The 16,562-nt window shown below is 35.5% G+C and overlaps 2 protein-coding genes across 9 annotated transcripts in view; one reads left to right on the forward strand and one right to left on the reverse strand.

The window, feature by feature from the left end:
- pla2r1 (phospholipase A2 receptor 1) overlaps positions 1–16,562 on the forward strand; it is an 868,273-nt gene that overhangs the window by 578,383 nt on the left and 273,328 nt on the right. The window lies entirely within an intron of this gene.
- Positions 1–16,562, reverse strand: part of hap1 (huntingtin associated protein 1) — an 88,740-nt gene that overhangs the window by 64,303 nt on the left and 7,875 nt on the right. For 4 of the 8 annotated variants that reach the window (XR_015502391.1, XM_087273380.1, XM_087273373.1 and 1 more), the window contains exon 2: positions 10,887–11,052. The exons of the other annotated variants lie outside the window; for them this stretch is intronic. The gene's annotated coding sequence lies outside the window, so the exon portion shown is untranslated. The remainder of the gene's footprint in view (positions 1–10,886; positions 11,053–16,562) is intronic. 8 annotated transcript variants of the gene reach the window in all.

Consider the following 16,562-nt stretch of genomic DNA (forward strand, 5'->3'; position numbering starts at 1 on the left):
ACAAGGTGAGAATGTGGTCAAATCTTAAAGCTTGGTAAAAATCAGGGAATCTTTCTTTTTCTGGATTGACGTCAGTCGTTGCTTTTTAAAATGCCATTGGTAGGGTTTAGGGAAGGATGGTTGGGGGAGCCTCTGGTGGATTTACGTGAGAACAGCAGGCGCGAATGTCACTCGCCAGAGAAATTGAGATCTCAAAAAGCGTACAGCGGCCTCTGATGTATTTGCGAAATCAAAAACTTCAAAAATGTCACTCCTGGGATGTATTTTGCTTTCTCCAAAAATGTATAAAGTGGTATGTAATCAGAATTAACCTGGGTTGCATCAGTGCCAGCCACTAAACCATCGTGTCAGCTGTTATTCAGAACTTAGTGGTGGCAAATCAACACAATTTAGCTTTAAAAAAAAAAAAAACATGACTTCACTGTAAAAAAAAATCCTTAATTTTACGATTTATTTCTGCCAAAATAAATTGTAAAATAACAGCCATTAAATTACAGAAATTTACTGTAAAATAACAGGTTGAATTACTGAAATTTAAATTTAAGTAAATTTCTATAATTTAATGTCTGTTATTTTAAAGTAAATTTCTGTAATTTAACAGCAGTTATTTTATGTTTTTTTTCCAGCATCCCATTTTCACAGTGTAGTCTAATCTGTTTTATTTTGTGGTACCACATATTAAGGAACATTATGTAATCTTTGTCTCTAGAGGGCGTATGTTCACAACAAACAAAGACATAGTTTGATGATGCTGTGTGTGACTGAGTGTGAAATCATGGGAGTCGTCATTTTCATAACATGCTAAGGGATTCCTTTAAAAAATCGTGTTCATGGATGAGCTAAAGTTTTCAAAATGTATTGTTATGGTATTGTAAAGGAGTAAGTAAGTAACGTCTAAGTAAAATGAGACTGTTAAAGAAATTATGGCACAAAAGCAGCAGAACTTTTATTATGCCACAGTCAACCGCTTCCTGTTCTTCATTTTGTGATCACATGTTGAAGAAGTAGCCCTATTAAATACTTTTTAATTTTTTTGTTATAATTAGGGGTGCAATGATTATTGATTTTGGTTGCACGATTATAGTCTGACAAATAATCATGCACGATTATTATGCATTTATTAATTTCAAAACACTACTAGTTTAGAAAATCATGTTGAAACTTCTTATATTTTAAAGTGTTTTTTGTTGCTGCTCAGTAACCAATTCATACAGCACAAAATATTATTAACCATTTATTTTGGATTTGAATATAAATAAATAAAACGTTTTTATCTTTTAAACAAGTAATAGTTCACTACTGTTAATAAATAAAAAAAAAACAATAAATAAATAAATAAATCTAATCTAAATCTAAGATACATACAGTATGATAGTATATTTCCCTTTTAAAGAAATGTAGTCAAAGGCTACTGCAGACCTCTTGTCTGCCACTTTTGATCTACTACTTACAAAATTCTTTATTAATTTTTGTATTTTTCTTCTCTTTGAAGTAGAAGTGTGTATATTTCCATACAAAGTATGAAGCAGATCGGTCAGTTCTGTCGCGTGACTCATGGTGCACTTGCACCATTCTTTTAACCAGGTGTTTTACACAGCGGATGCTCTTTCAACAGCAACCTATCACTGGGAAACACCCATACACTCTCATCCACATACATACTGTACACTACAGACTTTGGACTGTGGTGGAAACCGGAAATCTACACTAACAAGGGAAGAACATGCAAACTCCACACAGAAATGCCAACTGACCTAGCTGGGGCTTGAACCAGTGACCTTCTTGCTGTGAGGCATTTGTGCTACCTACTGCGCCACAGAGACAACCAACGATTAATTAACCGTGACAAATTAAAGAGCGGTTAATAGTAAAATCGGTTAATCGTTGCATCCCTAGTTGTACAGCTGCTCACTTTAACATATTAAAGTGTCTTTGATGTTTCCCTGTTTTCTATAAATCCAAACAGAAAATCAAGGGTGTTTTATGTCATTAGCATGGCAACAAAGGACACGGTCTGGGTCACTAATTAAAATTGCTTTTTTAATTAAAAATACAATTCTCTGATGTAATTTATTTTATTTTTTTTACATAACCAAATAAAAAAATGGGCCATTTATGCCTTTAGGCACCAGTGCAGAGGGAATTTACCCTGTAAATGGCTGTATTTATGCGCTGCTTATGTTTTAAATGTGTACAGTATGTTGGTGGGCACTGAATTAGTGGTTATTATAAATAAAAAAATAAAAATAAATAGTCAAATGCAGTGAATAAAAGAAGGCCATTTGTAGAGGTATAAGAAGCACAAAATACCATTAATGATGAATGTCTTATGGTGGGGAAATAAGTGATCCATTCTGGGTTGTCCAGGTATCTGATGGCTCATCTGACAGCAATCCAGAGCCTCCGAAAATCTGGATGCTTTAGCCTACTTGTGAATGTTCAAACTTTAATGGTATTGTTTTTTTATTTAATCCAGGCGTTACCAATCTCGGTCCTGGAGGGCCTGTGTCCCTGCAGGGTTTAGCTCCAACTTGCCTCAATACAACTGCCAAATAGTTTCAAGTATACCCAGTAAGATCTAATTAGCTTGTTCAGGTGTGTTTGATTAGGGTTGGAGCTAAAGTCTGCAAGACACCGGCCCTCCAGGAACAAGTTTGGTGACCCCTGATTTAAACTTTCAATTGTAAAACTAAACCAGTAATAATTAACAAGGTGACGCTGTGCTCTTGAATTGATTGTACATCATATGCAGTGTGGTAAATTATTGTTCATTATTGTCTATAGGCTATATAAGTGATTTATATTAGATGGGATATCTTAATATATTACTTATTTTATTGCATTATGATATTACAATTTACTTGCATCTAATATTTATTGTCAGTGCAGACTTATGTAATGTTTTAGTAGAGAAAGCTAAAATGCTGTGCAAACGCTGATTTCCACAGAGCTTCTACTGTTTCTGTATTAAAGCTTCCAAAAGACAGGACACAAAGAAAGAAGTGCTTACAATTTTCTTCTCTTATGTTCCAGAGAATTATAAAAAACATATAGCTAGCATTTGACATAGAACAGCTTCCAGAATCTCTTCCAGTTCAGTGCTGAATTTGGCTAAAAACTCCTCAAAGAAGGAACAGCTCCAATCATAATAGAAAAAGCTGTGGATTGTGAGTCACAACCTGTAAGTATTTTTATTTGTTAAAATTGATTTATTACATGCGTAGTTTCTAGTGTTAGCGGTATGTTGTAGCAAGGACGAAAACAACATCCACAATCTTCAGCAGTGCTGCAGTCTCTCTATGCTGACACTTTCCCTGCATTTTACATCTCAAAGAAACAAACTTGCAAAAGATTTGTGAACGTTTCAAATTACCTACACGTGCTTATTCCAAATATATGTCAAGACACTTGTCAGATTTTATTTTAGAAAGCAGGCGTGAGGTTCCGCTGTGTCCTGTGTGTCATTTTCTATCTGATTGAGGCTCAAACTGATATGGCTAACAGTTACTCTGACTGACTGTTTACACAGCGCAAAAGCGTGTGCTTGTAGGGGTGTGTCGCTTTTCCTGGTGAGGTGGAGCCAATCCGTGAATCACAGCACGTTATGTTAGCTGACAAATCAGAGCCTCTTGAGGGTGGGCCTTTCGAGGAAACTAAGAAATATGATTTTCATTTTCATGTTAGCTGAGTAGCTGTATATAATCAAAGTAAGATATATGGAAAAATAAGCATGACTACACATTGCTTTGCATCTTATAAACACAACCAAACCTAAAGAGTCATGACACACCAAAACACATTTTTGAGCTGTTGACAGTTGTATATGTGTCCCACGCTGCTAAAAACATTATGAGGACACAGATATTTCACAAAAAAGTGAAAATTGGTTGTTTTTGCATTATTTCAAGCAAATTCGTTCTTCCGGTTTGAAACTAATTTTTGAAGCTGCGTCATGCCAATTAGGTCCTTGTGCGTATTCCAGTGTGTAGACTGGCTGTCTGTACCTGGTAGTACATTTTGACGTCTCTGAGTGTGCTGCATTCATTCATGAGAAAGGCTTGGTTCAAACCAATCAGCGAGCTCTATTGTGTATGCTGTGCAACTTCATTAATATGCATGATAGCTTTCGAAGACGTGTTTTTACCTGTTACAGTGTTCAGATGGCAGAGAGACGCCACGTTATGTTGCCAAAACAAGTGTGAGAAGAAAAATTGTTTGAAGATACGGGTCGTCAGTATATAATTTAAAGTATATAAAAAATAAAGTTTATAATTTGCTGCAGTGAAGGTTTTGTTTTCATTTTCCCGCTATGAGAGCACAGCCGGATTCACGGGTGGATTACAGTGCACGAGACGCACAACAAAAATACGAGGAACATTTTTACCCGAGAGCTTTTGTCGTCTGGATATGGTGAAATCCGGATTTGCCGCTCGTCTCCTTTTAATGAAGACGCGGTTACAGCTGGTGTTGATTGTCCAGTCTCTACAGATTTGGGGAGCGTTCAGTGGTCTTTGTTTGTTTATTCAGATGGCAAAGTTAGTTTGTATCGTCAGCAGTACTCTTTCAGTGTTTAAAGACGGACCTTAGCCAAATGATTTCTAAGTTACTAAAGTTTAGAGTACGTTAACATAACTACAATATTATAGACTGAAAGATCCGCTGTAACTGCTGCTCTCCGAGTGTAAACATGTAAACACTGTTGTGTAGGATTTTCACCGCATTTTGTGACAGAATAGTCTATACACACATGGCTTTCTGACGCTACCTACCGAGTGCATCTAAGTTACCAAGAAATGTTGAGGTTTTTTTTCTCTTATTCGCCGTGCGGTATTAAACATTCCATTAAAAATACATGCTTCCAGCAATTTCTCGAATCAAAAATGTAATTTGTCACGAGGGGCATGAATGAAATGTTCTTGAATGAAAGAGCCAAACTGCAGTTAAAGTCCACCATTTAATAATTTAGCAAATAATTCGACAACTGATGTCCATGTGAACACAGTTACTGTCTTTCTGCCCTGCACTGCAAAAAATGCTTTTCTTGCTTAGATTTTTTGTCTTGTTTCTAGTCTAAATATCTAAAATTTCTTACATCAAGAAGCATTTTTTAGACAAGCAAAACATATTGCCTTGTTTTGAGAAATAATATGCCAATATTAAGTCAGTTTTTCCTTAAAACAAGCAAAATAAGCTGCCAATGGGGTAAGCAAATTAATCTTGTTTTTTCTTTTGACGTAAGATTATTTTGCTTACCCCATTGGCAGATTATTTTGCTTGTTTTAAGGAAAATTTAAGGACTTAATATTGGCATAATATTTCTCAAAACAAGACAATATGTTTTGCTTGTTTAGAAAATTCTTCTTGATTTAGGAATTTTTAGATATTGGACTAGAATGGACTAGAAACAAGACAAAAAAATCTAAGTAAGAAAAGCATTTTTTTGCAGTGTGCATATGTGTGTTTGTTTTGCCACTGTAAAAATCAGCGTGTGCCCAAACTGAAACTCCCATTTTTATGCAAATTTTTTTGCACCTTCCCTCTTTCCCTCCTCCAAACTAGAGGTGTGAAAACACCCTGCTAAAACAGGAGGGTTTCGTGGCCCTTTAAAAATACACTCTGGACCGCCCCTTAAAAATAAGCTGAAAGAACATAATTGTTGAGTGTTTTGAGGACAACTTAATTGTTTTATCTTCAATCAACTTAAATTTATAAAAATGATTAGGTTAACTTCAACTATTTGTGTTAGGACAACATGAAGGAACTGTGTGGAAACCAGCATCTTTTACAGTGTTGGAGCAGAATTCCCCTTAAATATTTATGTCACTTTTTCCATACATTAGCTGGTGATGATGTCTGCTAAACTGTGAAGCTTATTTAAATTTATTTGTTACCAGATTATAAAGAAGATACAGTTAAGATTTTTGATAAACTGATCGTTTTAAAGTTTGGGACAGTTAAACTGACTTAAATGTAAAAGAAAAACTAATACATTTTTCAAGAGACTTCAGCAATACAACAAGTGCATTAATTAAATGTAAATCCAAAACTGAAAGCTGACAGTCATTGTAAAGTTTATTGGCTTAAACCCGAAGAGTGACTTTCCACACAGTACAAGACTATGGCTTACGTAATGAATATGACATCAGCTCTATCTGTCAAGCCTCTCCCTTTCTCTCCCACAGGTGGTTTTTTCAGGTTTATACCACAGCGTAAATCATACTTCACAAAGGGTGAACTGGGTACGTGTTATACATTAACCCAATAGCATGAATAATAAAAAACTTCCTAACTGCTGAACGGATGCACTTTGTCTGCACATGAAATGTTGTAAATAAAGAGATATTAGTTTATATTTTCCCCTTAAAAATAAGGAAGTGAAATGAGACACTGCAATGTGGAGATGACAACATCATACAGTGGCAAGAAAAAGCAAACATCGTTTAATCTGGGAGGGACTTGTGTTTAGAGGTCAAGGTTATCATGCTCATGTTTCAAGTCGTGACATCACTGCTTATAAAGACGATTTACTACAATGTCCCCACTTTTACAGCAGCCTACATAAATAGAATAAGTAAATGAAAAAATTGAAAAAGTTGAAGCCTATAGCTTTGTAATCCCATGTCGATAAAAAAGTAAAAGAAACAGAACAATCCATAAAATCCTCTATCCTCTTTAAATAATAAATGAACCCACTAAAATGAATATCAAATCATACACTATACCAAAAGTCAAAAGTAAAAGATTTAAAAGTAAGATTTTTTTTCTCACAATGACTGTATTTATGTGATTAATACATTATTTTAATATTTTTTAAAGTTTTTAATATCTGTTGTTACTTCAGTTTTCAGACTCACATGAATTTTTACTGTTATTTAAAAACTTTTACTACTATTAACCTTATTCTTCACGTACAACTGGGCGCAGCCATTTGAATCTTTTGGCTCGAGACTTCTGGTCCAATTCACTTCCATTAATTTTTAGTGGAAAAAACTGTTAATGTTGCAAATTGATGTTTTCTTATTATATTACTCTGCTTTATCTGTATAGTCATGAACACTTGTTTGTAGAGCAAGGAGTTTGACTGTTTTCTGTGTTTTTTTTACTCCTAGTCATTTCGCCCAAAGGCAACTAAATCGGAAATTCTAAAACGAATTCCAAAAACGAGTGCACTTCCGCATTGAATAGTAAGTTCAATCAATTAGAAATCTTTCTAATATACCATTTAGATTCTCAAGAAACATTTATGTATCATGTATTTATTTCCCTTCAGCCTAATCCCTTACTTATCAGGGTTTGCAACAGTGGAATGAACCGCCAACTATTCTGGCATATTTTCTATGTAGCGGGTGCCCTTCCGGCAAAAACCAAGTACAAGGAAACACCCAAACACTCTCTCAATCTCACACACAATCATACACTATGGCAAATTTAGTTCATTCAATTCACCCAGCAGAAACCCACACCAACACGGGGACAACATGCAAACTCCACACAGATATGACAACTGGCCCAGCCAGAACTCAAACCAGCAATCTTTTTGCAGTGAGGTAACAGTGGTAACCACTGAGCCACCGTGCCACACACATTTATGAATGTATACAAGTATGTATATATTTATTCATTTGTTTTCTTTTTGGCTTAGTCCCTTTATTAATTAGGGGTTGCCACAGCGGAATGAACTGTTGACTTATCCAGCATAAGCTTTACGCAGCGGATGCCCTTCCAACTGCAACCCATCACTGGGAAACATCTACACCCCATACACTACGGTCAGTTTTAGCATACCCATATCTCCCATACCTCATGTTTTTGGACTTGGCGAAACCGAAGCACCCGAAGGAAACCCATGCCAACACGGGGACAACATGCAAACTCCACATAGAAAAGCCAACTGGCCCAGTCGGGACTCAAACCAGCAATCTTCTTGCTGTGAGGCAACAGTGCTAACCACTGAGCCACCGTGCTGCACACATTTATGTACGTATATAAGTATATATATATAGTATATGCAATTAGTATTTATATTTTATATTTATGTATAACTTTATTTAGATAACAGTGGTATATTTTTTCAGGATTCCTCAATAAAAGGAAAGTTCAAAAGAACATAATTGGTTTTAGATTTTAATCTTTTGTAACAAACAATGCAAAGGTTTTCACACCCAATGCTTCAGTTCATTTCAAAACTTACTCAACCCCCAGACTTTTAAAAGGTAGTGTATATATTTTCAGTAATCACAACAAACAGCTTGTCACACTACACAAATGCTTCATTCAACTACCAGAGATATGACACATTATATATGACACAAAATGGCCTACTGTATATTCATAGGAATTCACGCATACATTAGACACACAGCAGATCACCATTTGACTCCAAAGAAGTACATTCATCTAATCCTTTTACCAAACATCAGAGCTCATAGAAACTGTCAATGCCTCTTTACTCTTTTCATCTTCTTGATGAAATGTCTTCTTGAATGTCAAGATTATTCACTGGCACAAACTAATAATTCACAATACTTATTCTGACTTGAAAGAAAAAAAAGTCATTATTTACTCATGTTATACCAAAACTGTATGACAATTAATTTTCTATGTCACATACAATGAAAATAAAATGAATAGTTTACACAAAAATAAAAAATCTGTCATCACTTACTCTACTTCTTTTCAAGCCTATATGAATCTCGTTCTTTTTTTAGAAAAGAGATTTGAAAAAGCTTGAACCTATTGACTTCCATTTGTTTTTCATACTATTGAAGTCAATGGTTAAAGATTTTCAGCTTTCTTCAGAAAATCTTCTTTTGTGTTCAACAGAAGAAAGAAACTCATTTTAGCAACCATTTAAACAAGAGTGAATAATAAGTAAATTTTTGGGTGAACTATCGCTTTAAATTAAATTGGCACTAATACTATTTAGCTTTGTCTGAATATCTTATATTGTAAAAATAAAAATAAAAAAGAGACAAAACTTCTACACACAAAAGCCCATTCTAATAATTCCTTCAGAAAAAATACATCTGATATTTTCTGTTTTATTAGACATGTTGTTTTAACCACCTTCAGTACACAATAGGCAATACTGTATCATAAGTCCTAATATAACAACGAGCAAATCCCTAAAAAATACTGCTATATTACAGTATCTGGCATTCTCTGAAGTCCTTAAAGAGATAGTTCACCCAAAACTGAAAAATCTGTCATCATTTACTCACCCTTTACTTGTTTCAAATCAGTTTGATTTAAACACAAAAGAAGATACTTTGAAAATAGCTGGAAACAACAAATGACTTACATAGTATATGTCTTTCCTACAATCGAAATGAGGATTTCAGCTTTCCCCAAAAATTTCTTCTTTTGTTCTCAACAGAAGCAAGAAACTAATCAACCCAGGCTCATTCTGAAAACGTACCACTATATAAATTTCTAGAGAGCACCACATACGTCCCAGGAGCTACATTTTTTTGCAGTTTTTGTTTATGCGAATCCACCAGAGGCCAGTGTGTATGCTTTTTTAGATCTCAAATTTCTCTTGCGAGTGCCATTCATGCCTGCTGTTCTGGCATATATCCACCAGAGGCCGCTGTTGTCCGACTGATGAATGACTGACTGATCGATCGACTGGCCCACCCCACCTCCTTCCCTAAACCCAACCAATAGTGTTTTCAAAACCACTGATTGACCCGTCCACCCACTTCCCTAAACCCAACCACCAAATTTAAAAAGCAATTCAAAAAAAAGAAAATCCCTCGTCTGATTTTTACCACGTTTTACCACATTCTAACCCTGTTATTTACTTGTTTATTTTATTTTTGGCTTCTGTTTTTGTCTTACCCTCTTTCTGGAAGCATTCTTCACCAAACTCAAACCCCATCGTCATGGACATCTCCTCTCTGCATCTCTAGCCCACCAACATACAGTGTGAGCTAACTGGACAAACTGGTAACAGCAGGAAAGCCGTCCATACAGAGGTAAGCAGTCAGCTGGTAAGCGCGAAAAGGAAAGGCGTCATAATACCCCTAAGCTTTAGTTTTAAAAATGAAATGCAACTATACATACTTCCGGCTACATAATTCACGATCTCCAGAAATATATATAGGGCTACGTTTTCAGAATGAGCCTATGTTGAAACTAATTTAGACTTGCAACAATTTGAATGTGAGTAAATCATGAGTGTAAGTTCATTTTTACGTGAACTGTCTCCTTAAATGCTGCATTGTCTAACACTGAATTATAAGGAACGATGATCTTGTTTAATTAAAACACAAAAACTCAACAGTGCCTAAATGGCCTGTAAACAAACCGCTAACCTATCAGATTACACTTCAAGACTGATATCAGTTAAACAGCAGATGACAACACACTCACTTCCTCACTCTTCTCTTTTAAAGGCACAGTACATCCCCCAAAAAATAAATGTACTCTCTATTCACTCACCCTCAAGTGGTTCTACCTTTAAGAGTTTTATTCCTCTGTTGAACCCAAATAAAGATAATTTATAGAATGCTGAAACCCTGTAACCATTGATTTATTAATGAAAAACAAATACTATGGAAGTCAACGGTTTCAATATTCCAGCTTTCTTCAAAATATCTTCTTTTGTGTATAACAGAAATAACAAACTAATTAACAACCACAAAATGAGTAAATGATGACAGAGTTGTCGTTTTTAGATGAACGGTCCCTTTAAAGCCTTACAATACAATAAAATAGCTGCACATCAAAACACACTGTACCAAATACACCATGTCCATTTATCAGTCTCCATAAACATCTAACACAGCAGCAGCTTAAAACACAAATGAGGGTCCCGTAATAGGACATAAAACAGCTGAGAGCTACAACTGCGAGACACATAAAAGAGCTCTAGATCTACTCACAGCAACTGATAGACGATCTCTGCATTGACTGAAATCAGAGTAGCCAGTCGAGAGGTCACACAGAGGAGTCTCTGTCCTTCTTCAAACTGTCCTATACACCTGCTCAGATGGCCCTGTCTTGTGTTTGTTTCTCTCTATGAATTGTCCGGTGCACTGAGAAGACTTTCTGAAAGGAGAGATAGGGAGGGTGGAGTAACAGGAGTGGGTGGGAGCAGAGAGAGAGAGAGAGAGAGAGAGAGAGAGAGAGAGTCAGCCTGGCACTCTGCAGCTCATACAGCTAAAAGCAGTTTCACCGCTGTCAGCATCCATTTAATCAAATGGCTTTGATCAGTTTATGGAAACAGTGGGATTTACTGATTAATGGAACCTAACCATTGATTTCACACTCATGAATGGGCTTGCATTTAACTTTGGGATGCATATTAAGGTTATTCAATAAATTGCTAATAATTTGATAATAACTAAATGATGTATCTGTCACACTATTTTAGGGTACATTTCCTGCTATTAGCAAACCAAACTAAGCATTTTAGCTCAATAAAGTACTTATTTAGTTATTAATAGTTAGAAAGGTAATTTGGCTTTGGTGTTGGATTAGGGATGTAGAATAAGGTCATACTTTATAAGTACTAATAAACAGCCAATATCTTAATAACAAGCAGGTAGTAAGCCAGAAGTTAACAGTGAGAATTGGTACTTAAACAGACTAAAGATTACACAAAACATGTCACTCATATAGATTTAAATAGGGGAAACGGTCAACATGGCGAATGAAGCCCCGCCTTCTACTACAGAAGCCAATCAGCGATCGCAAAAGACTGACGATTCTCCGGGTGAGGGGCTCAGGCCAACCATGGGTTTCTGCTAATTTTGTGTGCTTGGAGTATTTAAAAATGAAACTGAAGACTCGGCTTTTGCTGGTGATTCCTAATATGAAATCAATCGTAAACTTGCCAAGCAATTATGAAGAATTTGATGTTTCCCTATTCAGACAGAATGCCTGTGCATACTGCCTGAGAGGCATTTCAAAGATCGCATAGTGAAATGCCTTTAAGCGACTTAGACTTAAACTAAAGTTTTTGCAAATTTAAATGCATACAGCTAAACACAATGTATTTCGTACTTACACTAAGGGACTCAAATCTGTCACAGATTTACCATAGGAAGCCGTGGATGAACTTTTTGCATGTGAGTGCAATTTAAAAAATGATTAGTTAGCTTTATTTAAATTAAGTAAAGATATTTTATTCAATTTTAAAAACAAATGAACCATAAGTCAGCGCCAATGGTGTAGTGGTTAGGGTGTTGACATGCACTCTGGTGCTCACGGTGACCTGAGTTTGATTCCGCCTTGTGGTCTTATTCCGATCCTCCCCTGCTTTCCTGTCAATTCTCTCTACTTTTCAATCCCATAAAGGCAACCCAGGCTTATTCTGGAAACGAAGTCCCGCTGACATTTCTGGAGACTGCGAAATACGTCCTGGGAGGTACATATTTGTGCAGTTTTTGTTTTGGCAAACCCTTTTTTGCATCACGAACGCCTCTCGCGGGCACGAACTGTTCTCGCGTAAAGCCACTGAAAGCCGCTGTCGAACGACCGTCTGTCCGACTGACTGAATGATTGACTGGGCGACCGGCCAATCAGCCGACCCACCCTCCTCCTCCTTCTTCCCTAAACCCAACCGGTTTTACCGATTGTCCGCCTGCCCGTTCGCCCACTCGCTTCCCTAAACCCAAGCAACGATTTACAAAAGCCGTCCAGAAAAAGAAAAGCCCTTGTCTAATTTTGACCGCGTTTTCGGATTTTAACACATTCTCGCCCTGTTATGAACTTGTTCACTTTATTTTTTGGATCCTGTTTTTGTCTTACCTGATTTCTGGAACCGCTCTTTCCCGGACTTGGACCGGGTCGTCACCGTCCCTTCCGAGTCTCCGCTCCGCCGATGTACACAATGAGCTAGCCGGACAAACTACTTGCGGCGGGAAAGCCCTCCACACGAAGGTGAGCTGTCAGCCGGCGAGCGCGAAATGGAGCAGCGTCACACCACATAAATCGCGGTCTCCAGAAACGTCCGCGGGACTACGTTTTCAGAATGAGCTTGGGTTGAATAAAGGTGAAAACCCAAAGAAAATAATTATCTAAAAAAAAAAACATAATTATAAATATTTACATAAATCAACTTCCAAGTTACAATGGGTTTACTCTGTGTTTACTTTGTGTGTGTTGAGTGTACTAGTTTTGGTGGTTTATGAGGAAATTTTTATATATAATAATAATGTCATACACTCAAATATTATTTTTGCAGCTTGTTCAAACTACTTATTTAAAATGAGTTTTATCAGGACAATTATTGAGGGTTTTTTAGGACAACTTAATTGTTTTGTGTTCAATTCACTTGACATTTTAAAAACAACTAAGTTAACTTAATCGATTAGTGTTGGGTTCGATATTGATAAACTATAAATCAATACATATTTGTTGCACTTTGTATTTAGTATGATTAAGCAAGCAAATTTTGAATAGTATGTTAGCTAAATCTAGATGATCCTTTTTGTTAGTTTTTGTTTCTCTTTTATATATCTTTCTGTTATATATCTTTTTAAATTGTATATCTAGTAAACACAGCAATTGTGTGGTTGTGTATATTTTAGAAAAATTGAGTATGATTGTAAAAGGCTGCATTTCAGTGTGCAAAAAATGAAAACAACTGTATTTAAATATAGAAATTGTTGTAAAAATGTTTCAAATTAAATTTGGATATAGTATGGCTACACATTTTAAGTCAACAGTTTACATATACCTTGCAGAATCTGTAGAATGTTGATTATTTTACCAAAATAAGAGGAATCATACAAATTGCATGTTTTTTTTTTTTTTTTTTTTTTAACTGATCTGATTAAGATATTTCACACAATATTTCAAAGGTTTCCCAAAGGTATGTAAACGGATGACGCGGTAGCACCGTACATAATGCTTTCACCTCACAGCAAGAAGGTTGCTGGTTCAAGCCTCTGGGGTCAGTTTGTATTTCTGTGTGGAGTTTGCATGTTCTCCCCATGTTCGTGTGGGTTTTCTCCGGGTGCTCCGGTTTCCCCCACAAGTACACAGACATGCGGTGCAGGTTAATTGGAAAAGCTCAATTGTCCATAGTGTATGTGTCTGAATGAGTGTTTGGGTGTTTCCCAGAGATGAGTTGCAGCTGGAAAGGCATCCTCTGCGTAAAACATATGCTAGATAAGTTGGCGGTTCATTCTGCTGTGGCGACCCCAACTACTAAGCCGAAAAGAAAATAAATGATTGAATGAAAGTTATATAAATATAATATTATTTGATAAGTAATTTGATTTGTTAGAACAAAAATCTGTTTAAAATACACTTTACTCTTTTTTCTGTTTCCAAAAAATTTTTACAGCCATAAGCCATGCATTTAGTGTATGCATATAACACAGAAGAATCCTTACAATCTTTATGATAACATACTTACACAACAGAGATAGTGAAGTTCTTAACTGAACACATGGACCACGGTCACAATCAATGTTTTTTTTAGAAGCATGAACGTGCCACAAGTGAATGAACCCCCAGCTGTCATAAAACAGCATGTTACTACACCTAACATCAAAAGCAACAATAAAACTGTGCAAATATAACTGGACAGTGAAAAATGGTAAATGTCACAAAGGCCTGATCAACAGCAAAAAATATCTGAAAGTTGAGTATTTTTGCTTAATTTTATTACTTTAAAATTTCCTTCTATTAAATTGTAAGCATGACAAACAATTTCCAAGAAAAGTATACTTGTAAGCTTAAGCCTTAATTTCTACAATCTTGAACTGAAAGAATTGACTTTTTAATTTTTATTCTTGTTGCAAATTCAAGTCTTAAATTATGAAAATCTAGCAAAAAAATGTTTTTGTTAAAAACAAAGGATGATGTATACTATTTACCAAACAGAAACCAACAGTTACAGAAACATAAACTGGTGTGTGTGTGTGTGTGTGTGTGTGTACATATATATATATATATATATATATATATATATACATAAACACACACACCGGGTAAAATAAGCATTGTACTCAATATGTCACCATTTTTCTCAGAAAACATATTTCTAAAGATGCTGATGACTTGAAATTGTATTAGTAAGGAAATTAAGTTATGTGTAATAAATAAAAATATTTTCTTAAAATAATGACTTAACATCTCATAATAATTATAATATGATATATAACATGAATATTGGGCAATGCAGTGGTGCAGTGGGTAGCACGTTTGCCTCACAGCAAGAAAGCCCCTGGTTTGAGCCTCGGCTGGGTCAGTTGGTATTTCTGTGTGGAGTTTGCATGTTCTCCCTGTGTTTGTGCGGGTCAGTGGCATTGCGAGGAGAGGGGCTTTGGGGGCTTAAGCCCCTGATGTATTGTCAAAAGCTCCTGATCTTTTGGAATAAGTTGCACCTAAATAAAAATAGGTTGTATAACATTTATTTTGTTATCGAAGACCTTAAAAAGAGCATATACATCACAAGCATTCCACTTAAAGCAGTGTTTGTGTCGGGTAATTAAACAGTCAGCTGTTCAGCAGTACCTGTTTCTACCGGCAGGTGAGAGTGGCTCTGTTGACACATGGTTTAAAAAAAATTCGTCACTGCTCTTCATTCATTATTTTAAGGAGCTGATGCTGATGAGGTAATAATACAACTGTTTCGCGAAACTGAATATTTGTTTTCACAGTATAAAATGTGTGTAGTTTTGGTGAAATAAAATAACTGTAGGTAATCAATAAAATGTGCATTATATTAATGTAAATACATGTGAATTAGTCAGAAAAACGTAAATTGTACTTGCTTTCTAGATATGATATAGATATCTAGACATCTTTATCTAGATGTGATATAGCCATCTGTTTCTGTTATATTTAAATCAGTGAGTTCATGTATCTAGCATATTATTTTATAGCTATATTCTACTGTAACTTGCTATATCAGTTAGCAGCGGATTATAAATCGACTTTCTTATGAAAATACCCAAAATGGCTGGAAGAACACATACAGTTGAAGTGAGAATTATTAGCCACCCTGTTTATTTTTATTTTTTTATCACATTTCTAAGCATAATAGTTTTAATAACTCATCTCTAAAAACTGATTTATTTTATCTTTGCCATGATGACAGTAAGTAATACTTGACTTGACATTTTTAAAGACTCTTCTATACAGCTTAAAGTGACATTTAAAGGCTTTAAAGGCAGGTTATTACCTTAGGCAAGTAATTGTATAACAATGGTTTGTTCTGTAGACTACACTGTCAAAAGTCATTTTGTGGCCTTGTAGATTTCATTAACATTATTATATGTACACTTTATTTAATAAAATAAATTTTCCTGATTTTAAGGCATTTTTTTGCTTTGAAATTAATTAAAAATGTCTGTAATAAGATCTAATTAATTGTATTACAAGAATTTAGCTGTTATTTTTAATAATTTCAAAAAGAGAAAATATTAATTAAATCCAACGTGATTAAAATAAGCATTTTTAAATTAGCCAGGGGCACACAAGTCAGTATGTTTAGCCGAGGACCAGCTGCCCTCGCCAAGTACACGAGTATTGAGCGCACGTCATGACCTGCAGGGGTTTATTCTTCGTACGTGGATTACTCAGTTAGCTGGATTTGGTTA

The sequence above is a fragment of the Danio rerio genome, chromosome 11, assembly GCF_052040795.2.
Source record: "Danio rerio strain M-AB ecotype USA chromosome 11, GRCz13ab, whole genome shotgun sequence".
NCBI classification, from domain to species: domain Eukaryota; kingdom Metazoa; phylum Chordata; class Actinopteri; order Cypriniformes; family Danionidae; genus Danio; species Danio rerio.